The following is a 24,989-nucleotide window of genomic DNA, read 5'->3' as shown; positions in this document are numbered from 1 at the left end:
CGGGAGCAGGCGTCGGTGTCTCCAACGGACGCTGTCTCTCGGTGTGGGGCCCGCCGTGCCGCACACCCCAGCCGGGGCAGGGGTTCTGGTGTCCCCACCGCTGTGTTTTTCTCCCCTCGCCCCGTGTCACCCGCCGTTACTTCCGTGGTACCTCCATCCATCCCCACCCTGTCCCCGCACCCCCGCTGCAGGCCCAGGTGGCCTCCGCCGGCCTCCGGGGACGCTGGAAATGCCCGCCAGCCCTGCGACATGACTGTGCTCTTCCCAAACGACGGCAAAGGGACAACGACTGACCAATTCTCCAAAGTTTTTAAGGACAAAAAGCCGGGTTTGGGTGAATTTCCCGCCGCAAGGCCCCGTTGCCACGGCAACGGCCCCGCGCGCCCGCCGGGGCATCTTCACCATGGGTGAGCCAATCAGTGCGCGGCCGCCGCGCTCCCATTGGTCGGAGCGCCTTGCCGCGCTCCCATTGGACGGATGGCCTCGCCGGGGTGGAGCGCGGCGGGGATTGACGGCGACATTGGACCAATGGAGCGAGGATATCCAAGGGAGGAGGCGGGCGGCGGCCAATAGGCGCGCGCCGTGGGCGGGACAGGACGGGGCGTTCCGGAAGCGGAGGGGACCAGGGGAAAATGGCGGCCAGCTCGAAACTGGAGCGGGGCGGCCCGGGGGGAAAGCGGGGCACGGCGGGCGGGTCCTCGACCGGGCAGGGCCCGGGGGTTCACCACGACCACGTTGTGAGGCAGCTGGACCTCGTCAAGGTGAGCGGGGGGCGGCGGGAAACATGACGGGGGGCCTGAGGGGGCCCAGAGTGGAGGCGGAGGGGCTGAGGGGATCCCCAAGGGGAGTGTGGGGGGGGCTGAAGGTGGGACTTGAGGGAGGCTGGGGGGGGCCTCGAAGGGTGATGGAGGGGGCTGAGGGGGGGGACGCGGGGATCCTGAGGGGGAACGGGGGGGTTGAGGGGACCTTGAGAGGGGTTGGGGGGGCTGAGGGGGGGGGCGGTCCTGAGAGGGCTCTTAGGGGGGACAGGGGGGGAACGGGGAGGCTGAGGGGGGCCTGGGGGGGGACTACATTCCCCCCAGGACCCACTGGGACCCCCCAGAACACTCCCGCACTCCTTCCAGAACCCCCTTGGGGCCCCGCAGGACACCCCAGAGCCCTCTGGGACCCACTGTTGTCCCTTCTGGGACCCCACCAGAGCCCCCCAGGACTCCCTGGGATCCCTCATGTTCCCCCAGGGCTCCCTAGAGCTTTCTGGGACCCCCCCACATTCCCCCTGGGACCCTTCCACACCCCTTTCAGGACCTCCCCGAGCCCCCCCTGACACCCCAGAGGCCTCTGGGAGTCCCCCCTCATATCCCCCCGATCTCCATGGAACCCTCCTGGGAGCTCCCCCACCCCCTGACAGCCCCCCAGAGCCCTCTAGTATCCCTTGGGACCCCCTGCAGCCCCCTGGGACCCTCCTGCACTCCCCCCCACCCCACCCCAGGACACCCCTGGAGCCCCCTAGGACACTCCAGAACCGTCTGGAACCCCTGGAGCTCCTCCTGGTACCCCCCACATCCCTCTGGGGCCCCACAGAACCCCCTGGGACCCCTCACATGTTCCCCCAGGACTCCCTGGAGCCTTCTGGGACCACCCAACGTTTCCCCTGGCACCCTCCCACATTCCCTCCAGGACCACCCAGAGTCCCCTGGGACCCCCCAGGACCCCTCTGGCACCCTCCCACATGCCCTTCAGGAGCCCCTAGAGGCCCTTGCAGACACGCCAGAGCCCTCTGGGACTCCCTGGAGCTCCTCCTGGTACCTCCCACACCCAACTGGGACCCCCTGGGACCCTCATAATGCCCTCTTCTCCCCCCCCCCAGGCGACACCGGCTCCTGCTAAATCATCTGGGAGCGACGGAGCCCGACGGAGCATCTCAGGGAAGGGGCCAGCTCTGGGTCTGGTCATTTTGGGCCTTTTTTGGGGGTGAATAAAAGGGGGTGGGTGTGTTCCTGGGGAGCTGATGATGTCATTTGGGGCACCCCAATGTCACTGGGGGGGTCATGATGCTGCGGAGGAGCACGTCAGTGGGGGATCCCCGAAAGAGGTGGGTCACGGCCCCAAAATGTTTGAAAATTCCTTGTATGCATTACAAAAATGTTAAAACCTGTAACTATGGGCGTGAGGCATTGAAATAGAAAACAATCTCTCATTTTTTTATATCTATTGAGAAATAATATTTGTTTATGTACGCAAAATGAGTTCAAAATAAAACCCTCTAAGGATTCTATGATTGATTCTGTATTATGTAAAAGATCTTAGAATATTAAAATACTTTAAAAATCTATTTATAAAAAGATATTAGTGTCAAAATAGATGCGTAAGCAGACAGCCTAAATTGATATTTTAGATCATAAGTGTTAATGTATAAGTCTAAGCAGATTTTCTATATCAGTGTAAACAGATAATGTAAATTCTCTAAATATATATATATATATTTGTGTAAATAGATACGTGAGTTTAAATGTATTTGTGCAGCCAGAAAGGAAAAAATAAATAAAATTTCATGCTCAAAAGCCAAAATCACTGATTTTTACGTTGTGGATGAGGTGCCCCCTCACCGCCTCCCTCCCTGGTCCCTGTCGGACTCGCTGCTGTCACATGCACACACACACCCAGCCCCAGTGCCCCCGCGGTGCGATGCAGCGTCCCTGGGGCTCATTTTGGGGGGAAAACCCTTGTTCCGCAGGTTTTGGGTGCAGAGGTGCTGGCTGGCCCTGCCTGGGCTGCGAGGGCGGACGGGGCCGGGAGCCCCGCGACCCGGTAAGCGGGTACGGTCCCTGGCTGGACTAAAGTGGGCTGAGAGCGGTCACTGCTCATCACACTAATGAGCGCTGGATAATTAAGGGGGTGCTGCCGCCTGGCGGCCGGTCCTGCGGGTGGGGAGCCGCGCGGGCGCCCTGGCCACGCCCCCCCAGCCGCCCTGGCCACGCCCCCCCAGCCGCCCTGGCCACGCCCCCCAGCCGCCCTGGCCACGCCCCCCAGCCGCCCTGGCCACGCCCCCGGGGGCGCTGTGCGTCAGTGCCGCAGCTCGTGCGCATGCGCGGCTTCGCGGCCCGACCCGGCGCCGAGCCTCGCAGAGCGGCGGTCGGAAGGCGAGCCGGGCCCGGCGGGCTCCCCACCACCCGGAGCGGGTTCTGTGCCGCCCGCCCGGCCCCGAAAGCGGCCATCGGCGCTCTGGTACCGGCTCTTACCGCGCTCCCGGACGGGCCCGTCAGCCTTCTGTGTGTCTAGCTCTACGGCCACGCGGTCCTCCAAGGCACCGGAAGTGCCTGTCAGTCGTCCAGAAGTTCTTTCTCGCAGTTCAGTCCTCCAGGACACGCCGGAAGTGGCCCCTCAGTCCTCCCACGGTCGTCTCTATGGCAGTTTGGGCCATAGAGAAAACCCCACAGAAAATGGTTAACCATTACCAATTAACCACCGTTAACAATTGTTAACCAGGGTTAAGCGGGGGAAAGTCCCCGCTGTGGGGGAATGGGCCCCAAAGCGGGACGGGAAAAGGAGAAGGGGAAGGGGCAGCTGCGGATAAATGACTTCGACGCCTTCAAGAGAGATTAGAGGGCGAGTTTCTAAACGCTTTCTATAAATATGCTTTATATGCATTTTAGAAACCTTACATAGCATATATACACCTTATATACCATATATATAGTGGTATATATATACCATGTATACCATTATTTACACTCATGTATATATTTAGACACACACACATATATATTTAGGGAATATGTATAATCTTTTTACACTTACATAGAATCTCTCTCTAGACTTAGGTCTACTTAGACTTTAACACTTACATAAACACCAGGACTATCTGTTTTGACGCGTCAGTATCTTTTTATAAGCAATTTTTAAAAAAATGTTATATTCTAAGATCTTTTATGTAATACAGAATCACAGAATGGTGAGAGAGACAGGATTTTATTTTGTACTCACATACATAAATTATTTTTTTTACATATATATATATATAAATGATTTTTCTCTCTTTCAACGCCTCACACCCACAGTTACAGGTTCTAGCGGGTTTTTTTTTAATCGCCCTCCATGAATTTTCAGACATTTTGGGGCCGTGACCCACCTCTTTTGAGGGGGAACCCCCTGTGACCCCCACATCCCCCACTCACCTGCTCCTCCGCCGCATCATCGCCCCCCCCCCGGTGACATCAGGGTGCTCCAAATGACATCATCACCCCCCTCAGACACCCCCCGGCTTTTTATTCACCAAAAAAAAAAAAAAAAAAGGCCCAAAACGCCCAGACCCAGGGCCGGCCTCTTCCTCTCAGGGGGGCTCCGCCACCGGCTGCAAACCTGGGCTGGGGCATCTCTCGAGCAGCACCAGACGCGCCCAACGAGGCACCTGGAAAACAAAAATCCCCAATTAAAGAGTTCAGCGGGCTAAATAACTAGCAGAAAAGACAGGAATTCCGTCAGACTGAGGGACGGGACAGGAGCTGAGCTACAGGAGGATTGTGGGGAAACAGCTCAGCTCGAAATACAGCACAGCCCGCAGAAGCCGGAGCCATCCAAACCCTTAAAATCAGGATTAAGACGAATTGATGCCATTTCGAACGTGTTCTGAGTGTAACAGCGAACCCTCCGGCCGGCGCTGGGCAACACCGGCCCCTTCCCGTTTCCCTGAAAAGGTGAGCGATAGGTTTACGTGCACCCAATAAAAATACGCTATAAAAGTATCTGACTTTCCTCTGGCGGTACTTTAGCTCGCACAGCTGGGAATTGATACCACGACACTCTCTCTCTCTCCCCAAAATACACAGTTATAATCGGACTGCGGGGCTTTTTGTGCGCTACACAAGGAGGAGGGACATCTGGCCGGCGGCACTGCCCGAGAGAGGTGCTGCTGGGCTGGCGGGGGAACGCGCCACTGAAAGCCGGACAGAAGTCAAGAGCACGCCGCCTAAATATTTGGAAAAACCCCGTTACGTTCGGTTGCCTCTTTTTAAAGACTTAGAGCAAATCCCTTCCTCGATCTCCACAGCACCTCGTAGGGCTTCAGCTCCCTTTCCCGCTCTCTCATCCCGTCAGAGCCCCCCGTCGGTCTCTGCTCCGCAGCTGCTTTATCCTTCTCTCCCCCGTCCCGGGGGTTCCCGCTCGGTTCCTCTCTCACTCACTCATCTCTCCGCTGCCAAAACGCTCCGTCAGGCTCCGGTGCTCCCAGGGGATTTGGCAGGAGCTGGTGTCACCTGGTGGGGGGGGGGGAGAAGAGTGTGTTACGGGGGTCCCAGTGGGGTGTGAGGGGTCCCAACGGGATGTGGGGGGTACCAGGAGGAGCTCCAGGGGGTCCCAGAGGGCTCTGGGGTGTCCTGGGGGGCACCAGGGGGGGATCTGTGGGGCCCTGGGGAGGTGTAGGAGGGTCCCAGAAGGCTCCGGGGGTCCTGGGAAAACATGAAGGGTCCCAGGGTGTCCTGGGGGGCTCTCGTTGGGTCGGGGGGGGGGGGGGTGAGCCCAAAGGGTCCCAGAGAGATGCGGGGGGTAGCAGGGGGCTCTATAAGGGGGTGTGTGAGGGTCCCAGGTGGCTCCAAGGGGTACCGGGGGGCTCTGGGGGGTTCTCAAGGGGTGTGTGGGGACCCAGAAGGTCCCAGAGGGCTCTGGGGTGTCCTGGGGGGCTCCAGAAGGCTCGGGGGAGTCCCATGGGGAGTCACAAGGGGCACCAGAGGGTGCAAGGGGATTCTAGAGAGCTCTGGGCAGCTCTGAGGGGGTGTGGGGGGTCCCAGGAGTGTCCCAGGGGGATGTGGAGGGTACTGGGGGGGGCGGGCTCCAGGGGGTCCAAGAGGAAACTGGGGTGTGCTGGGGGAACTCCAGGGGAATCTGGAAGGGGTGTGGGGGGTCCCATAATTCTCCAGGGAGTCCTGGGGGAACATGAGGGGTCCCAGGAGGTCCTGGGGGACACGGGGGGCATGGGGGGCTGTCCCAGGATGGTCCCAGGGGGATGTGGGGGGTACTGGGGGGACTCCAGTGGGTCCCAGAGGGCTCTGGGGTGTCCTGGAGGGCTCCAGGGGGCTCAGGTGGTCCTGTGAGCAGTGTAGGAGGGTCCCAGGGAGCTGCAGGGGGTCCCAGAGGATTCTAGAAGGCTCTGGGGGGGCTCTCAGGGGGTGGGTGGGGGTCCCAGGGGGGCTCCAGGGGGTCCCACAGGGCTCTGGGGTGTCCTGGAGAGGGTGTTGGAGGGTCCCATGAGGTTCTGGAGGGCTCAGAAGGGTCCCAGAAGACTCCAGAGAGTTCTGGGGGAATATGAGAGGTCCCAGGGTGTCCTGGAGGGCTCTGGAGTGTCCTCGGGGCCTCCAGGGGACTCTGGGGGTCCCAGAGGGGTCCTGGGAGCATGTGGGGGGGAGTCCCAGAAGGCTCCAGGGAGCCCTGGGGAAACATGAGGGGTCCCAGAGGGCCCTGGGGGGCTCTCGGGAGATGTGTGGGGTCCCAGAAGCGTCTCAGGGCGATGTAGGGGGTACTGGGGGAGGCTCCAGGGGATCCCAGGGATCTCTGGGTTATCCTGGGGGGCTCCAGGGGTATCTGTGGGGTTCTGGAGGGGGTGTTGGAGGGTCCCAGGGGCCTCCATGGAGTCCCAGGGGGAATGTAGGGTGTCCCTGAAGGCTCCAGGGAGTCCTGTGGGAACACAAAGGGTCCCAGGCATTCTGGATGGCTCTGGAGGGTCCAAGGAGGGTCCCAGGGGGATGTGGGGGGTACCAGGAGGGGGCTCCAGGGGTTCTCAGAGGGCTCTGGGGTGTCCTGGGGGGCTCCAGGGGATGCTGGGGGGTCCTGGAGGGGATGTGGGAGGGTCCCAGGAAGCTCCAGGGAGTCCCAGGGGGAACATCAGGGGTCCCAGGGGGTCCTGGAGGGCTCCAGAGTGGTCCTGGGAGAACATGGGGGGTCCCAGAGCACTCTGGGGGGATCTCAAGGGGTGCAGGGAAATCTCTCCTTTCTCCCCTCATTCCTACCAAATTTTACTTTGTGCGTGTGTGCACGCCCATGCTCGCTGTCCACATATTTTCTCTTTCTCAGAACAATCTCCTTCTGGCCTTTCGGGGCCCCCCCGGATGTCATGGCCATGACACCTACGTCATGATGAACGTGGGTGAGGAACACCCAGCACCACCAGGGGCTGGTCTCCCAAAGCAGCTGAACTCTGGCATTGGCACAGACACCACAAGGAGAAAAAGAAACCAGCCAAGCTCACCAGCAGCTGAGAGAGGGGGACTGGTTTTCCACCAGAGACTGGAAATCCCGTCAATGGGGGGGGTCTCGGCAGGCGTGCCGCGCGGCATGCTCGCAGGCGGAAAGGTTGAGGAAGGGAGTGTTGGGTGACCCAAACGCAAACGTATTTCTCTGCTCCTGATGAACTGAAATCGTGATGCGTCCTGGTCCTGGGATAAGGCTTGATCTTTGAAGGTAACCTTCTCTCCAGGGCGTGTAGAAAGATGGACGGAGACCGGGGTCCCTGTGGAGATCGGAATGGACCTGGCTGATCCAAGGACACCTTCTATATTTATTCCACAAGCTTCACGCGTCCAAGCGGCAAACCTGGCTCTCCAGAGCTGAGCGTACATCAAGACATCTCCAACGATAGGAACTTCTCTCTGAAGAGTGTACATGAAGCACCCAGGTCAAGCACCCTTCCTCCAACCTTCAGCACTTCTCCACCGTAACCAACGGCTGCAGCAGCCTGGAAAAGCCCCCTCCAGCAGCCCCCACCGAAACCCATTCACTGCACTCCCCTGCGGCTCCCCTCCTTCTCGTCTCGCTACTGACAGCAAGGAGATCGCGTAAGAAGTTACGTGCTAATACCTCAGAACATCCATGAAAGAAAAAGAGTCAATTTGCTACTTAGGAAGAGGAACCCCCCCAGAGATGTGGAGGTGGCTGCCACCAAACGTGCATCTTTTAAGTAAAACCAAAAAAAAATAAGAGCGTTTGGCAAAGAATTTCTAGAAGGTGGTGTCATAAATGTAGATTTTTTTAAGATCCTGCCAATTACGCCAATTTGTGACGGAAGAAATATTACGGATCCTACACAACTTTGAGGTAGCAGCAATTCAAGATTCATTAACACAGGACTAGGCTGTACGATTTTTTAACAATACTTATTCGCCATCCAGTTATCAGAGGGATTTAGTAAAATTTGCTATAATCAACACAGCAACGTAGCTAAAGGTTGGAAAACGGCAAGGTTCACCCAAAACTCACGACGGAATTTCCTAAGTCAAATTGCACAGGCACACAAACAGATACAGAGGTTAGCCTAGGAAATCAAGATGTTTCTCCTTCTGCAAATTATCGGTCCCAAACAATCTTTGAACCTTGAGAAATCTAATTGTAGTGAATTACTCGCTCTTCCCCTTCATCCGCAACCAAGAACACAAGGTTGGCCGGTCCTGCCGTCGCAACGCGGCCCAGGAGTTCTGCACTACCACAGGTGGAAATTCAGAATATAGACCTACTTTTTGGGGGTTTTTGTCCAGGCATTTGAAAAGAAATGACCTCATTTATCACACGAAATAGCCACAGAAGGCTGCCTAGCTACCTGATTTCTACTGGAAAGCACGATACTTTTCTTAAGAAGGTATCAAAGATGGGACCCATGAGCACTATCGGGGGAAAGAAGTGGGGTTAAAACACCTCGTTATTCCGGAGGTACCAAAAGGAATGAGGAAAGGGGAATACGATCAGAGAGAGATGCCTCAGAAAGGGAGCACACGCACGAACGTTACATGCATCAGCTGTGTCGTGAAAAGTCGTTATCTTCCCATCTGAAGCCCTCAGGGGCGTTATAAATGTAACGGATTGGGACCTATAAAGGAAGATGCATGAAAACAAAAGAGACACCTGCCTGGAGATCATCTCTGCCGGGACTCGAACCCGGAACCTCTGGATTAGAAGTCCAGCGCGCTCGTCCATTGCGCCACAGAGACCTCACCGTGAGCGCAGCATCCGCACCAGAACTGAAAAATCCCGCAGCCCCCCCATCACCGGAGGGTCTCAACACCCCCCTCTCACAGCGCGGTGCCGAGGCAGCGCGAAAACCCGCTGCCCAGATTGATCTCCCTTGCAAATCGCCAGCTCTCGGCACCCCCTTCTTCCACAGGGATGGGCGATAATTCTGGGAAGGATCTACATCTCTCTCGGCAGCAGGGATGCAGCAAAAACCTGGATGCAGGCTTCTATCTTCCTCTCTGGCAAGCTTTCCGCAGCACCTCTAGCTCGACCGAGGGCAGAGCTAAATCCTGGAGTAGAGTTAATTGCTGCATCTCCCTCAGCATCCTCACTGCAGAAGCCAAGAGAGATGAAAGCGGATTTAGCTTCCGACACTGAATGCTAACAATGAGGAAGAAAGCTCTGTCGCGACGAAAAATGCAGAAACCTGTGGCCTGAGCTGAGAAGTAGAAGGAAAAAGCAGCTATCGTGTTTTTATTTTCAGCAAGCTGTCAATCGAGGGTTTAATGTTTCTCTGTGGGCATCTTCCATTGGAAAAAAAATTAAGATTACATCAAAACAACAGGAAATATCCCTTTACATCCGCTGAGCTACTGAACAATCGATCAAACCCCGTGACGCGATTCTTTGTTGTGAACGAACACATTCTGCATTTCTAGAACGCGTGAGTTTTAGAGTATTGTTTACTCACAAAACATGCTCTTAATTAGGGACAAACGTGAAAGGCGAGATGCTAAAGCTGACGAGCTTTTACCTCGGGGTCGCTGTGACCTGAAGACAAAACCCAACCTAAGCCAGGTCCCACCAGCTGAGAACACCCCACCCCAAGGATAAAGCGATATGAGATTTGCCCTTCGATGGAAGCCGGCGTACAACTGACCGGAACGACGGATAAACCCTACCACCACCTGTACCAGGCACCAGCGTGAGAGCCTGGAACCTCAAAATAATTGTCTCAAAGCTTGCTTAAGCTTCTGCAAATCGACGGCCGGGCTTGCAGCTGGCAAGAAGCTCACTTGTGTCTATTTAGCACCTTCTGCAGACCATTCTCTTGCTTATCAGTCCCCACCCAAGATTGCCATCACCTGAAAAGGGTGTGGGTCTTTGCTTATGGGAGACCCTGCTGACCTGGGGGCTTTCCCAGATGTGTCCCGATACCCCAAACTCGCTGAGGCATGAGGACTGTGCTGAGCCAAGTGCTGCCCAAGCAGCAAGGGGCAGGAAGAGCTCATACGGCCACCGTGTCAAACGACAGTTAGCTGGGCAAAGGCCACCATCACGCTGACTGGTCAAGCTACGGACCGACCTGGACTATAACTGATGCGGTGACCCACCACAACTGGAAGCGAGACCCCCTCACCACCACCACGACTTGAGAACCACGGTTGGACTCGATGATCTCAAAGGTCCTTTCCAACCATGAAGATTCTATCAACGGGACGCCGCTGAAATTCCAGAGGACCGCCGAGACGTCGTCGGGCCCGTGGTGGTGACTACACTCTTGCCGTGCTCTGTAATACTGCTGCTCCTTTCTGCCTTTCCTCTACTTCCACCTTTACTCTATCACTCGTCTCAGCGACTATGGCTGGGGAATAACAATGAACCTGCGGTGAGCAGCATCCGACATCGTTTGTGTCTTAATCTCACGCTTGGAAATCATTGAGAACCTCTCCTGGGCCCAACGTAGTCGGACTGGGACATAAGTACCAGTTTAGACCGACGAAGACCTGGCGCCACTGACCGTAGGTGTGGACCACCCACACGGAACAAGCGCGTACGGATCCTGCGTGGGCCAAGTACACACTGATTACGGGAGCAACAGCGATCTATTAGCCCACCCCTCAACATGAAAAACGCGACTGGTCTATACAACTGTCTCATCGCGTATATAATCCCTGCTTTCCTCCGTATCCGTGTCCTCCATGCACGAGGCCGGGGCACCGCTCTGCACATAGCTAAGACACAAAAGAATAAATTCCGTTGGTAACTCCATGCTAAGCATCCGTGCCTCCCGTCTCGGCTGGCGAAGAACCGACTTTTACACAAACCGGGCCGTGAAATCACGTGGCGCTACCAAGAAGAGGCACGGCGCTAACAATCTCAGCACATCTAATGCAATACCAATGAATTTGGGTTTGGTTTTGTTTTTTTTTTTCCTTTTTACTGATGCTCTGGGGCTTTGGAAAGGTTTACGGTTGTCTTGACAAGTAAAATCCAGCTAGAAGTGGTGGGAAAGAAGGCAGGGGTTTAACTTCTATCAGATACAACCCTTCCTGCTGCAAAAGATACCCAGGAAATCGATAATCCTTGAACTAAATTACTCTGTGAACCAACCGTAGTGCCAGTCTGTAGCGCCGTCATCACAGCAGTGCCTTGAGAAAAACTCAAAGTCTAAAAAAAAAAAAAAATACCTATCTACAGGGCAAACAAAGGCTGCGCTTAAAAAAGTCATATAATAAATCTTAGACAAAGTTATAAAGCACTAATATAGAACAGAAAGGAAGAAAAAAACCTCCCCCCCAGCCTGTGGCTGCACGATGTGCATTCCTCACGAGAGAGGACAACAACCGGCTCTTGTAATATGATTTTGGGAGGCTGCTCCTCAAGAGCAGTGCCTATTTTCAAGCCATTAACAGTTCTGTCAGCAAGCGGAAAATCTGGAGCTGAAGTATTGAAATTAAACCAATCTCAGAAGGACGACTGTGGCTTTGTGGGCAGCCGCATCCCAGGGGTCGGCGGGCAGATGGGATTTGAAAGAACCCCCAGTTCCTCCTGACCGGAGCTTGTCGCAGCTCCGCAACCTGCCTTTGCTCTCATATGTCTTCAAATAACGCAGAGCCCAGCGGCACACGTGCCCGTCTTTGCACCTTCAGGGATTTGGCCACTCTCCCCAGGGTACCGGCTGTCCCTCTGCCGTCCCCCCATAGGACATACTTGGGAAGCAGAGACTGGAACGAGCAGCACAGAGGGGCAGGTAGCTTATTTTTGGTGCTGGGATGTGCCAACACACCCATTTCTGCGGGAAGAGATCACAATGGAGTTCAGTAAGTTGTGCAATATCCCTCTTTGGATACAGAGGAGGAGGTGCTTATAATGCGCGCGTGTCCCCAGCACGCAGAAGTGTGGTGGGAGTGAAAAAGCCGCAGGGGGTCCAAGCAAGTGGCAAAGTGGCCCACAGCTCATCCCTGATGGCCTCCCAGCAACAAATCTGCTGCAGACAGGAAGAACATGAGCAAGGATGCAGTGGACCGGGGTGAACCGAGATCACGTACTACCTTAGAAACAGGTGGGAAAGGCCTTTTGCAAGACACAGACTGAAGCAGTGAGATGGCTTCCTTGAGCCGTAAGGTGCCACCTCACGTCAAGCTGCTCTAGGGCAGCATCGTCAGTGCCGAGAGACTCGAAAAAAATCTCTTTGTACACCTAAACAATAGCAAATCCGTATCAGAGCTGGGGCTGTTTTAAGGCATTCGTGGCTAAAGGCTTTATAGTTTACACAACTGCCCTAGTACCGAATAAAACTTCCGAGAGCCACCAAAGAGCCAGTCCCACCACACTCAGGATAAAGCTTTAGAAGCCGCACGCTTGCAGGCCATGAAGCCCCTTAACCTGCGTATCCACAACGCAGAAGCGTTTTCCCCAAACCCTTACAATTTGCAAGGTATATTCTTGTCTTTTTCCTAAACTTGTGATCCTTTCTTTATTGCTCCTTCCTTCTTTCGCCAGCCATCCAAAACGCAGCCAGGCACCTCGCACTTGATTTCACCACCACATCCCATGCGTCTTTAAACCCTCCAGCGCCTTTCTGACCCTACCTTTGACTGTGGGACTGCGACGGTTCATCAGGGGCTCCTGTATTTTGCTCCCCCTGATAATTTAGGTGTCATAGCGAGACACAGAGCCAGTTTCAGAAGCTTTTGGGCTGGCTTTGGTGGCCGTCCTGAAGCTTGCAGGGCCAGGACACAATTCAGCAAGATTTTTCTACAAGCTTACAGTTACATTACAGAGGATGCTCTTTGAAAAACCAGCTCAGCTGTCATCTCAGTATCTAAGATTATATATATATATATACACACACACACACAACTGTTGCCCCCAGCCCCGTCCAACCTGGCCTTGAACCCTTCCAGGGATGGGGCAGCCACAGCTTCTCTGGGCAACCTGGGCCAGGGGCTCACCCCCCTCACAGCCAAGAATTTCCTCCCAATATCTCATCTCAATCTCCCCTCTTCCAGCGGAAAACCCTTCCCCCTCGTCCCATGGCTCCCCTCCCTGCTCCAGAGTCCCTCCCCAGCTTTCCTGGAGCGCCTTTGAGGGACTGGAAGGGGCTCCAAGGTCTCCCCGGAGCCTTCTCTTCTCCAGGCTGAACCCCCCCAGCTCTCTCAGCCTGTCCCCACAGCAGAGGGGCTCCAGCCCTCCCAGCATCTCTGGGGCCTCCTCCGGCCCTGCTCCAACAGGTCCAAGCAAGATTTGAAGCACCCAGAAGGCAAAACCACTCCCTCTTCCTTTATTCTTCACTGAAAACTGGCATTAGCAATCTGTGCACGCTGCTAGCGTCACGAGAGCCAAAAACCTTTTAGGTCTGATGGAGTTTGATGTCGCCAGCAGGACAGAGCCGTTCATGCTGCAAAAATTCAGGGCAGATTTTAGGGCCAAGGGACTGGAACCTCTCCTTTCTTCCAAGGAATGTTGACCCACCGAATCCTAACACAGCGTCATGTTATTTTCACTAAAAAAAAAAAAACCAACGCAAACTAGTATTTTACCCCTAAAATTACAAGTTTAGCTGCAAATTGCTATCCTCGCGCAGTGCTAGGGTTTGTGTATTGTGGTGAAGGCGCAGTGTCTTGGCTTACCCTGGATACCCGGCCGTGTCCGGGCAGGGTGGGCACAACCTGCCCCGTTTCTCCACGCTCAACTGGTGGCTCCAACCTCTCCCAGAGCCGGGAATGGCGGTGACACCCATCCAACACTGGGACATGGCGGTGATACCCTCCCAGCCACCGGGGCATGGCGGTGACACCCTCCCAGCCACCGGGACATGGCAGTGACACCCACCGGGGCATGACGGTGACACCGTCCCAGCCACCGGGACATGGCAGTGACACCCACCGGGACATGGGGGTGACACCGTCCCAGCCACTGGGACATGGGGGTGACACCCACCGGGACATGGCAGTGACACCGTCCCAGCCACCGGGACATGGCGGTGACACCCACCGGGACATGGCAGTGACACCGTCCCAGCCACCGGGACATGGGGGTGACACCCACCAGGACATGGCGGTGACACCGTCCCAGCCACCGGGACATGGCGGTGACACCCACCGGGACCTCCCAGCACCGTGCTGGCTGCTTGCCCAGGCTCTGCCAAGCTCCTTCCACCCCCACCCCAGGCCCCTTCTAATCTCCACGTTTCAGGTTTTGCCTCTTTTTTTCTTCCCCTCTGAAAAAAAACCCAACAAACAAACGCCAACTCTCACAGGATTTCTCTGGTAACCCAAATCCCGTCGGTCACTTACGCTCGCTCAGCCTGAGGTACTGAGGCGCCCCCTCTGCCGCTCCCCAGGTCTTGGTTTCAGCTCTTTTCCTTCCACAACTTGGTGTCTTCTTGCAGCTTCGGCCACCTCGGGTGTCCCGGCCCCCCCCGAACCGGCCCCCCCGGCTCCCCCCGCCACAGCGGGACAGGCCCCGCCGGCCCCGGCCCCCGCCCCGAGGCCGGCCAAGATGGAGGAAGGGGGGGGGGGGGGCGGCTCTCCGGGCGCCTTCCCGGCCCCACACAAAGCTCCCGCGGCTCCGGGCTCCGTCTTCTCCGCTCTCAGCTCCAACTTTCTGCGCTCCTCGGCTGGGCCCGCCCGGGCCTCTTCTACCTCGGCTTCCTCCCTCCTTTCCGGCACTTCCCCCGGCTCCTTTGTCCCCTCTCGGCCTGCCCTTTCCGCCCGGGGCGGCCCAGCCGGACGGGGTTTCCATGGGAATGGGGCGGGGGGGCGGCAGGGGAGGACGGGGAGAAGGGCTGAGGCGGCCGGGCCGCCCTTCCCGCCGCGGCCGGCCGGGGCCTGGGCAGGCGGGCGGCCCCTCGGGGGCCGTTTCCTCACAGGGAGCTCTTTGTTGGGGTTGTGGTTTTGGGGTTTGTTTCTTTGTTTGTTTGGGTTGGTGTTTTTTTTTTTTTTCCCTCCGCTGGAAGGGAAAAGTAACAAAGACAAAACAAGCAAAGTAGAACCATAGAATCATAGAATGTGTTGGGTTGGAAGGGACCTCTAAAGGCCACCCAGCCCTTTAAAGCAGGGACATCGTCAACTGGATGAGGTTGCTCAGAGCCTCATCCAGCCTGGCCTTGGATGTCTCCAGGTCTCCACCCCCTCTCTGGGCACCCTGGGCCAGTGTCCCACCACCCTCAGTGGAAAGAACTTCTTCCTCATGGCTGATCTAAACCTGCCCCGCTCTAGTTTAAACCATTGCCCCTCATCCTGTCGCTCCGTGCCCTTGCAAACAGCCCCTCCCCAGCTTTCTTATAGGCCCCATATGAAATACGTGGTGGAAAGCCCTCGTCCCCACCGTGGCCACGGCCGACGAGCCGCCATGGGAGCAGCCCCACTCGGGGAACTGCGGCCGGCTCTGCCCAGCGGGGTTTGCCCCGCAGATCCCCCACAGATGGGGGGAATCAACGCCGGGGTGTAACAAGAAGCAAAAGAGCCCCTCTGCTGTGGGGACAGGCTGAGAGAGCTGGGGGGGTTCAGCCTGGAGAAGAGAAGGCTCCACGGAGACCTTGGAGCCCCTTCCAGTCCCTCAAGGGGCTCCAGGAAAGCTGGGGAGGGACTCTGGAGCAGGGAGGGGAGCCATGGGACGAGGGGGAAGGGTTTTCCACTGGAAGAGGGGAGATTCAGATGAGATATTGGGAAGAAATTCTTGGCTGTGAGGGGGGTGAGCCCCTGGCCCAGGTTGCCCAGAGAAGCTGTGGCTGCCCCATCCCTGGAGGGGTTCAAGGCCAGGTTGGATGGGGCTTGGGGCAACGTGGGCTGGTGGGAGGTGTCCCTGCCCAGGGTGGGTGGAACTGGATGGTCTTCAAGGTCCCTTCCCACCCGAACCATTCTCTGATTCTAAAATGCATAAGAAACACCCTCCTTTACGGCCACAAGCTGGGCTTTTGCTTTTAATGTATGGTTCTTGTATTATTCTGGTTGGTTGTTTTTCCTTGAGGAATAAAAGAATAAAAATTAAGAGGTGTCTAACACAAAGGGAAGGTAAACTGGGGGGGTCCCTACGGAGGTTTAGCCAGGCAGCAGGAGCAGATTTCACAGAATCACAGAATGGTAGGACTGGAAGGGACCTCTGGAGATCATCTAGTCCAACCCCATCTGAGGATGGAGAACACATCAGTAGTGGTGGCAACACACTGCAAACTCTTCACGTGGGTTTCACCCGTGAAACCAATTGCTGCAGGACAGCAGTGGGCCCAAAGATCTTCAGGAGGTCGAAACAAGCCCATGGCATTTATTTAGGTAGCAGAAACAGACCCTACAACCCTACTGATCCTGAGCAGGAACAGCAGGATTGCTTTCTCCTCTCATCCAGAGAGGTGAAAGACCCCTACTCGGAAGCTGGGATCCCAGAACTGGTAAATGAAATGGCTCTGGAGGACACCAGCTTCAGGAGGAAGGCGATGTATTTAAACACGGAGGCTAAAGAGACTGGAAAGGGTGTGCTCACAGGCCTCCAAAAGCTCTTGTGGCTAGTTTGCAGAACCAGAGGGTGCTGCCTACTGATGCCTCGCCAGGAATCACGGGTGACGAGAGGCTACAAGAGTCTGCAGGTGTGCTGTGTGTCCCCTTTGCCAGGTCCCCGTTTTGCTGGGACTCTTCTGCTGCTGGTGGGAAGGATCTCTGTAGACAATGTTGTGTGAGAAGAGGCTGGACTGCTCTTCTACATCCCCTTTACCTTTCCTGGTACACCTGAGCCATGTTGGAGGAAGAGTCTTTGGAGGTCCACCACCCAACCTCCCGTTCAGGGCTAGACTTCCACTTTGTGGGATGCCCTTTTCATAAAGGTCTTTATGGAGAGCCTTAGTCCCATTTATTTCCTCTCTAACATCCCCTTATGCTGTGCTTTAGTTCTTCTGTTCCCATATATGCCCACTTGGTGCCACTCTTAGTCCACGTTTCTCCTCAGTAGCAAAGCAGCAAGTGCGAGAGCCTGTAGTAGAGCAGGAAAACAATGTCTAGGGCAAGCCAAACAGAAGGAAGTTTGGGAAAATAAAATAGGGTTGTCACAAGACCCATGGAGACAGTTCCTGCAAAGTTTTCCTACAGCAAGACCATTTCTTCATGCTGAGGGGTGCCAGTCCTCCGGCCACGGGAACTCAAGCACTAAGACAACATCGGATCTTACTCCATCAGCTGTTTAGGGTAACCTCAGAGTGCTTGGACATCCCGAGGACAGGCAGCTGAGCTGAAATGGGACTCCTGGGCCCATGGGCGGACGGTGTGGCGTGAGGCTGGTCAGGGTCGTTAAAGGCCTATTAGCGCCTTCAAGGCCAATGCCATTGTGGTGGGATAAAAAGCAAGCTCAACTGGCACCTCCTGGACCTTTCATCTAAGCCAAGCACTGTAGGAGTACCCACAAAGTGGTGTCACACCAACTTCTGCCTTCGCATCTGCAGACCAAGGACCTCACGGATCCATTCCTTCAATCAGGGAATGAAGGGATGTCAAATGAAGGGATTGTCCCCAAACCTTCTTAAAGAGGTCCCCGCCGACCTGTTCAAAATGGTGTGTGTTAAAGAAAGGGGACCGAGGGGGACTTTGTGCTCAGGGGCTGGTCCTTTGAGGGGATGTCCTGGTAGATTCAGGGCCAAAAGGATGAGGTCACCTCCTTAGCCAGGGGCAAGCTGGATCAGGCAGCTGAAGGAGTCCAGAAATGGTTCTGCGTAGGTAAAGGTGCTTCCTGTCTGCACAGTCCAATACTGCGGTAAGGCGGGGGTTCTGCAGACAGAAAACGTCTCTGAAACCCTTTTTGGGGCAGTTTACGGAAGATCTTCAAGTGCACAGGGAGCAGGTACAAACTGGCGCAGAGACAGTCCTGCAGGGGCAAGCAAGGTTTATCCGCAAGAACCATTCGTTTCCCAGGGCCCTGGAGGACACGCACCCATCCGATCCTTTGCTCTTCGCTGTCCCTTGGATTCCCCGGCTCCAGTGCGAGCACCTGAGGGGAAATCGAGCGTGGGTTAGGATTTACTGTAGCCCGATAGAGGCGAAGCTCCGCGTCCCACGTGGTGCCGGGGGTGAGACCGAGCACGTTATTTGCCACGTCCACAAACTGCACCGATGGCGTCGCGCTCTTCCTCTCTCCAGCTGATCAGGATGAAAGCCTATTAGTGGAACATACAAGCGGAAAATAGACATAAAGACAAACATGTAGATCCCTTCAGTAACGTAGGGTGTAAATAAGGCCTAAAAGAAGCTTGCCCGTATAGTACGTCAACATAGTTCCCTTTATCGGCCAGATTAGCACCATCTCACAACAGCGAGCGAAGCTGAACTTGCGATCGTATCATTGTTGTAATTATATGCTCAATATTAGCAGATGCTTTTTGGCATCTCGCCTCGTTAATGTCACAACCGAAGAAACAGAAACACCGTAACGGGGTGACTAAACGCGAGCAATGTCTCTAGCTGCGTGAAGGAACGGGGATGAGGTGGTTCACCTCTTTGCGGACGAGGTCTCAGCCGCCGTCCCTGGTCCGGGCTTGACTCCACGGCTGGAACCAGCATGGGCCAGTGCAATCGGGCACCTACAAGCACAGACAGGAGTAAGTCCGAATCCTCATGGGGCATTGTCCTGACCAGCAGTTTTTAACAGACCGGACCATTACTTGCCAGCCCCAGTTTGGTGGAAAAGTGGGATGATCTCCCCCCAGCCCTCCCAAACTGCAGCCTGGGGGCCATACAATTCCCGTTTTGCTATGAAAGCAAGATGACATTATCCCGCTTCTCCCTAAATAGGTGACTTCCACCCGTCTAAGGTTGTCCAGATTTTTAACAACAATTTGAGCATCTGCAACCAGTGAGATGTGCAATGCCACTGAAAGGATTCCTTGTCTTTTTGAGATATTCCACATATATGTGTGTATAAAACCATTCACATCGCTAGCTCTGCTTGGCTGGAGAGCTTTTCATTCGTATTTGAGCTTCCTAAACAGCAACCCGTATTTCATAGCTTACTAATAGCTACCGCTGCCAAATTCCCCTTCTCCCGTTTGGAAGAATACATGAATTTTCCTTCACTTGCAAGTCTACCGCATGTTTTGTGACTGCAATTCTCCTGGACCACGCTCATAAAACGTTGGGACAATTTGCATCATCTCTGCACGGTTCATAAATCTGGTTTTAATTGTTAGGAGCCGTCTCTGTCTCCGTGAGTTACGGAGACACATGAAAGATCAGGACGAGCGAGGCGTTGACCGCGCGGCAAGGACTCAGCCCCACAGGCCGAGCGTGAAGAACGTCCAACCCAGCTCAGGGCTCCACCGATAAAAGACCTACAAGCTAGGTTAGGTCAACGCTCGCGCATTTATTAATCGTGACTTCTAAAGGCGCCGTGAGGAATCGCAACCTGCCGACCTCGAAGGTCTGTGCCGACCCGATGCCTGCTCCTTGTCTGCAAACTCAAGGAGTTTGGGGAAAGACTGGGGGAAGGCGTGCTCTGGATGTGATAATCAAGCCCCGGTGACAGCTCAATTTATCACCGGGCACGTTTCGGCATTTGGACTCAGGAGAACGTTCCCCGTTGTCATTGCTTGCTTTTTACTCCCAATGAAAAATCTCCGACGAGATTCGCAGCGACGGCTCTCTTTGCATTCCTGGCGCACACTCAGCTCGCCAAGCAAGTCTGTAAATAATTGAGCACCCGCCATTCCCTTCGCAGCCCCCACCAGCACCAGCTCAGTTTGCTCTCCGCAGCAAATATTTAGTGAGGTAATCAATCCAAAAAAAAAAAAATCTTAATTTGGATAAGAAAATTAAATGCTTTTCCCAGATCTTGTATCCGATTATCTCTGGCATCCATTCTGCCTTTCTTAGACAGCCTTTCTCAGGGTAGGTGCTGTACGAGGAGATAATTATGGAGGATCAGAGAAGCAGTTCAATTAGCTCCAGCTAATGCTTCTTATTAGCATTTTGCTGGAGCTTGTAGAGTTTTTCAGCTGAAAAAGATAAACAAGCTCAAACATTCACATACCAAAGCTCAGACAAAAACAGAAACAAAGGAACAGGGAGAATGTCAGGAAAATGAGGGAAGAGCAGGTTAAGCAGCAGGGGCTGCCGCCAAACACGGGCAGCGTTATCGCACGGCTCGCAGGGCACGGATGCAACGCCTGGACTTTGGGGGCTTCGGCATCTGGGCAGGAGCACGTTTGAGTCACGGAGCACAGCCGGAGCCTGCTGTCATGAAGGAGGGAGTCCTAACGCCAGATCAGACGTCCAACAGGAGAGAAGATAGAATCACAGAATGGTTCGGGCTGGAAGGGACCTTAAAGATCATCTCATCCCACCCCCTGCCCTGGGCAGGGACACCTCCCACCAGCCCAGGTTGCTCCAAGCCCCGTCCAACCTGGCCTTGAACCCCTCCAGGGATGGGGCAGCCACAGCTTCTCTGGGCAACCTGGGCCAGGGGCTCACCCCCCTCACAGCCAAGAATTTCTTCCCAATATCTCATCTCAATCTCCCCTCCTTCAGTGTGAAACCCTTACCCCATGTCCTATCATAACACTCCCTGCTCCAGAGTCCCTCCCCAGCTTTCCTGGAGCCCCTTGAGGGACTGGAAGGGGCTCCAAGGTCTCCCCGGAGCCTTCTCTTCTCCAGGCTGAACCCCCCCAGCTCTCTCAGCCTGTCCCCACAGCAGAGGGGCTCCAGCCCTCCCAGCATCTCCATGGCCTCCACCGGCCCCGCTCCGACAGCTCCGTGTCCTTCTTGTGCTGAGTTGTGCCGAATTGTGCTGAGTTGTGCTCAGAGGACCTAGGGGGAGCCCAGGTCTGTGGTGCGTCTCTGTTCAGACACCCGCTACCGACATCGCTGACGGGCTCAGCTTTGGCCAGCGGTGGTTCCGTCTTGCAGCTGGCTAGAAACGACTCTGCCAGACGTGGGGGCAGCTTCTGGCATCTTCTCCCAGAAGCCACGCCTGCGCCTCCCCCACTACCAAAGCCTTGCCACGTGAAGCCAATGCACGGGCTTCTTAATAATTTCTATGGCTTGTTTTATACTGGTGGCCAGACCTTATGATCTTGTGTTTGATACCTGATGTCTCTGCAGACGCCCAGGTCACCTCCAGGGCTGGAGGGCAGTAATTTGGCTCTTACAACAGGGTCATTTCCCTCTATTTGTCCACCTTTCCCTGTAGTTTCTCATTCTGCTGCCAGAGTCCAAACGTCACAGGGGCAGCAGTGCCTGTCAGCGCCTAGAAAAATCCTCCTCTTTTTCCTAAAGACCTTTTGGAGAGACTGCCTCGCATTGCAATGTCCCTTACTACCGGAATCACCAAAGCAACGGAAAGTCCCTTGAACAGAGGCGTGATGCGACAGGTTTGAACTGATAAGTGATTGCTTTCTTCTCCTCTTGCGGTCGAAGGAGATTGTCACCTAAGGAACACGATAGCAAGGCAGGGCTGATAACAGCGCAAGCTGGTTGAGGATCCAGGCAGGCAGCCCCTGAAGACCAGCGTGGGATGTCCAGACAGAAACATGCTTCAGTTTCTCTTCTCAGACTGAGACATCCCAGATAAAACCCTTATCTGGCCTTTTCTCACATCAAGATGATGCTTCAGTCTCATTCTCAGAGCGCAGCAGGGGCAGGCGTCGAGGGAACAGCTTTAGCGCATCGTTTGCTTCAGCCAAAGCTGGATTTTTCCACCCAAAGGTGAGTTTGGTGGGGGCAGTCGTGTCCCCGGCTGCGCGGTGTCGCTGCCAGGTTGTAGTTTTGGTGTGCGCCACGGCACGGGCAGGCTGAGGACGGCTGTCGGCTCAGCCCAGCCGACCCGGGGATGCATCGAGGCAAAAGCGACGATGCCCTGGGCAGCCTGGGCTGCGGCGGAGCCCTCAAACATCACCCTGCGATTTTTCCCTCTCCACCCAGAGGCCCGAAAGCGTCATTTACAAACGCTCCGGCGCCTTTTCTGCCCGCCTTTAGACGGGGGAGGGCAGCAAAACGCTCCTTTTGAAGGAAGGGAAAGCAGGTGGGAAGAAGAGCGTGAGGTCTCCATTCGGGGAGGTTTTGCTGTTTGCTGGGAAAAATTTCAGCCAGAATCAATTTCTGTTGCTCTTACAAGAAGGGCTGGCTGCCACCCCAAACGTTTGAGGCCCAAACTATGAATCCGCTCCCACCAGATACTCGCAGAAGTTGGGCTTTTTAAGAGATACGATGCAGACGCCGCTCAGGTTTTGGGTGCCGGAGGGAATCCACAGCTCCCAGCCTGGCAAATGCCAGTCCCCCACTCGAAGCGCAGCCTTGCGCTTCCGTCTCCCCTCGTAAATTAAGAGGTGTCAGATGTTCCTTGGCACAAGGTCTCTTGTCATCCTCAGTACCACATCATTTGAACGCTTTCCTGCATGTTTTTGGCCATGCCGTGCAAGCCAGCGCTCGCTCTCAAATAATTTCCAGGCACAGGGGAGGGACTGTTCCCAAGAGGCTCTGGTTGAGGGCATCCTCCTCCGAGGAGAGCTTAGTGGCGTAGATACGCACCCCACCGTTACAGTTTAACCTCCAGACCTGAGAGCGGTCCCAGGCACGTTTAATTTTGTAACACGGATGCGCTGATCCCACCGCGTCCCAGCACCCATCCTCAGAAGCCTTGCGATTCCCAGGCTGCGTGGAGCCAGTTTCAGCTCCTCGGTGCCTCTTGCCACCCCTCCTGCAGGGATGCAGAAGCTCTGCCGAGCCTTCATCACTGGGGCTGTCAAGCCCACTGGTGAGAGTCATCTATCCAAATTTAGACAGCCGCAAAGTCGATGTCTCCAATGAGCTCATCGGTTTTTGGTCCCTTTATAGCCAGTGGCAAGAAACGGGGATGACTCACGCAGCAGTTGACACCTGTCCCAGCGTGAGCTGACTCACCTTCAGGAGGTGCCCCGTGCTCTCCACCGCCCCGCGCAGCTCAGACGTTCATCTCCAGGGTTTGCGTGCTGGAATCCAAGCGGATGTATCCCATTCCCCGGAGCAACGTGTCTCAGGATTGCTGACTGCTCGCACCTACCGACGCACCATTCACCCCATAACCGGGCCTTAATTTGCCCTCCACGACCCGCTCGGATGAGCTTCCCCAGCCACACCCCCTGTATCTGCGCATAAACCTCATTTTCTCAAGACAGGCTCAAAACTAAGGAGAAAATACAACCACCAGAAAGTTCAACTGAAAGTACTACAAAACCTTTCTTAGTTGCTGCGGCTGAAAATAGAGTTGCTCGCGCACACAGGCTGTTCTTCCTTTAAAAAAAAATAAATAAATAAAAATCTTTAAACTGCCTTGAATGCGTTTGTATTTATAGCTGAGAAAACACGGCTTCCCCCGCTGAAAGCCTGTGCGAATGCGACCGTTCGCTCAGTACGTGTGATGGAGGAGCGTGAACCCGCCAGGTGGCTGCAGCGTTGCCGGCGCGTGGAGTTCATTCAACCCTCCGCGCTCCTCCTGGGATTCCTGCAAGACGCAGAGCCCGAGCAGCAGCCAAAGCCGGCGGGTCGTACCCAACCCAGCAGGGGCCGGCACTCAAACCAGAGCGGGGCCGTGGGGCGGACTTTCAAAACCCAGGGAAAAGCCAGCCTGAGGCAGAGAGGTGGTTGGAAACTCATCCAGGAGGCCAGATCTCCTCTGGTTTCAGGCTGAAGTCCAGCTGGTGACCGCAGCTGATCTCTGGATACAGACCCGTATCACCCTGCCAGCACCAAAGAGGCCAGGTTTGCAGAGCTGCAGGCGAAAATTACTGGAGCCGAGACCACGCTCGTCCGAGAGCTCTGGTGTTTGTAGGTAAGCGCGAGCTCTTCCAGTGTTATTGCTGTTGTCATTTTATCAGCTTGCTGCAATCTGCTGTTTTTTCTATATTTGACTGTTTATAATTAGCCCGCTGGGTTCGCCATTCTCTCAATTTCTTTATCTGTTTCCTGACAGTTTTGGAGATGGCTCCGTTTTAAATATATACTGTGCTTTAAGAAAAGAAACTCTTCTCCGGCTCTCTTTGAAGCTCAGCACTCTGGGGAGAGTGCCAGTAGACAGGCTTTCGGCTCAAAGAATATGGGTAATAAGGGACAATTAGGTGGCAGCAAACATTTAATTATCAAATGTATCGGTGCTTCTTACACTGCCTGAAGTTAAGCAGGTGCCTTATACGCAGGCTCCTTCAAATACCAAATGCAAAAAACGTTTCAGAGCCAGCCCAAATGTGCAGATGAAGACGTTTAGGCTATAAATTAGGCAGAGGTTTTTAGCAAAAGCCTGGAACGGGCTTCACGTTGCATTTAGCATCCGCAGGGGACGGCGAGGCAGGTTGACAGGAGACTGCGCACCCTGTAGTAGAGAGGACCAGCTCCTGCCTGGGCCACGGCTGGGAAATGCCCCGGTCAGATGCCACTGCCCTCGAGATGTCCCGGTTCTGCTCGTACCTGGGGTTGCCCAAATCCACGTCCCTTCAAGAGAGTGGACTGTCCGAGGCTGAAGCCACCAGAGGTGTCTTACCTTGTCCTGGTCATCGGCGTCACTCGCTGTCTCTCACTGGGCAGTGGAAAACACACCAATTCCTGAGATCCCCAAATTTCTCTCAGCTGTGAAGAGCCACAGGCTCCCTCGTCAGCCTCGGCGGATGATGCGTAGGGTGGAATCAAACCTGGTGGAGAAGCTCGGAGCAAATCCCCTGCAATCCTTTCAAAGCCGGTGGGAGAGCAGCCTTGCTTAGGTGCCGCTCATCCGTTGGATGTTCCCCTGAACGGTCCCACCCTCCCCCCTGACGGGATAAATCCCAGCAC

At 55.2% G+C, this 24,989-nt stretch overlaps 1 long non-coding RNA gene and 1 other non-coding gene across 2 annotated transcripts; both read right to left on the bottom strand.

The window, feature by feature from the left end:
- Positions 1-4,261: 4,261 nt before the first annotated feature.
- On the bottom strand, positions 4,262-14,957 carry LOC134525953 (uncharacterized). The gene is made up of 3 exons (XR_010073869.1): positions 14,514-14,957; positions 7,238-7,637; positions 4,262-5,252 (listed from the first exon to the last, which is right to left on the bottom strand). It is a non-coding gene; the product is annotated as an uncharacterized LOC134525953 (long non-coding RNA).
- Positions 8,896-8,969, bottom strand: TRNAR-UCU (transfer RNA arginine (anticodon UCU)). The gene has a single exon. It is a non-coding gene; the product is annotated as a tRNA-Arg (tRNA).
- Positions 14,958-24,989: the final 10,032 nt, after the last annotated feature.

The sequence above is a fragment of the Chroicocephalus ridibundus genome, chromosome 21 (genome assembly GCF_963924245.1).
Source record: "Chroicocephalus ridibundus chromosome 21, bChrRid1.1, whole genome shotgun sequence".
In the NCBI taxonomy this organism is placed as follows: domain Eukaryota; kingdom Metazoa; phylum Chordata; class Aves; order Charadriiformes; family Laridae; genus Chroicocephalus; species Chroicocephalus ridibundus.
This window is presented reverse-complemented; position numbering and strand designations above follow the sequence as displayed.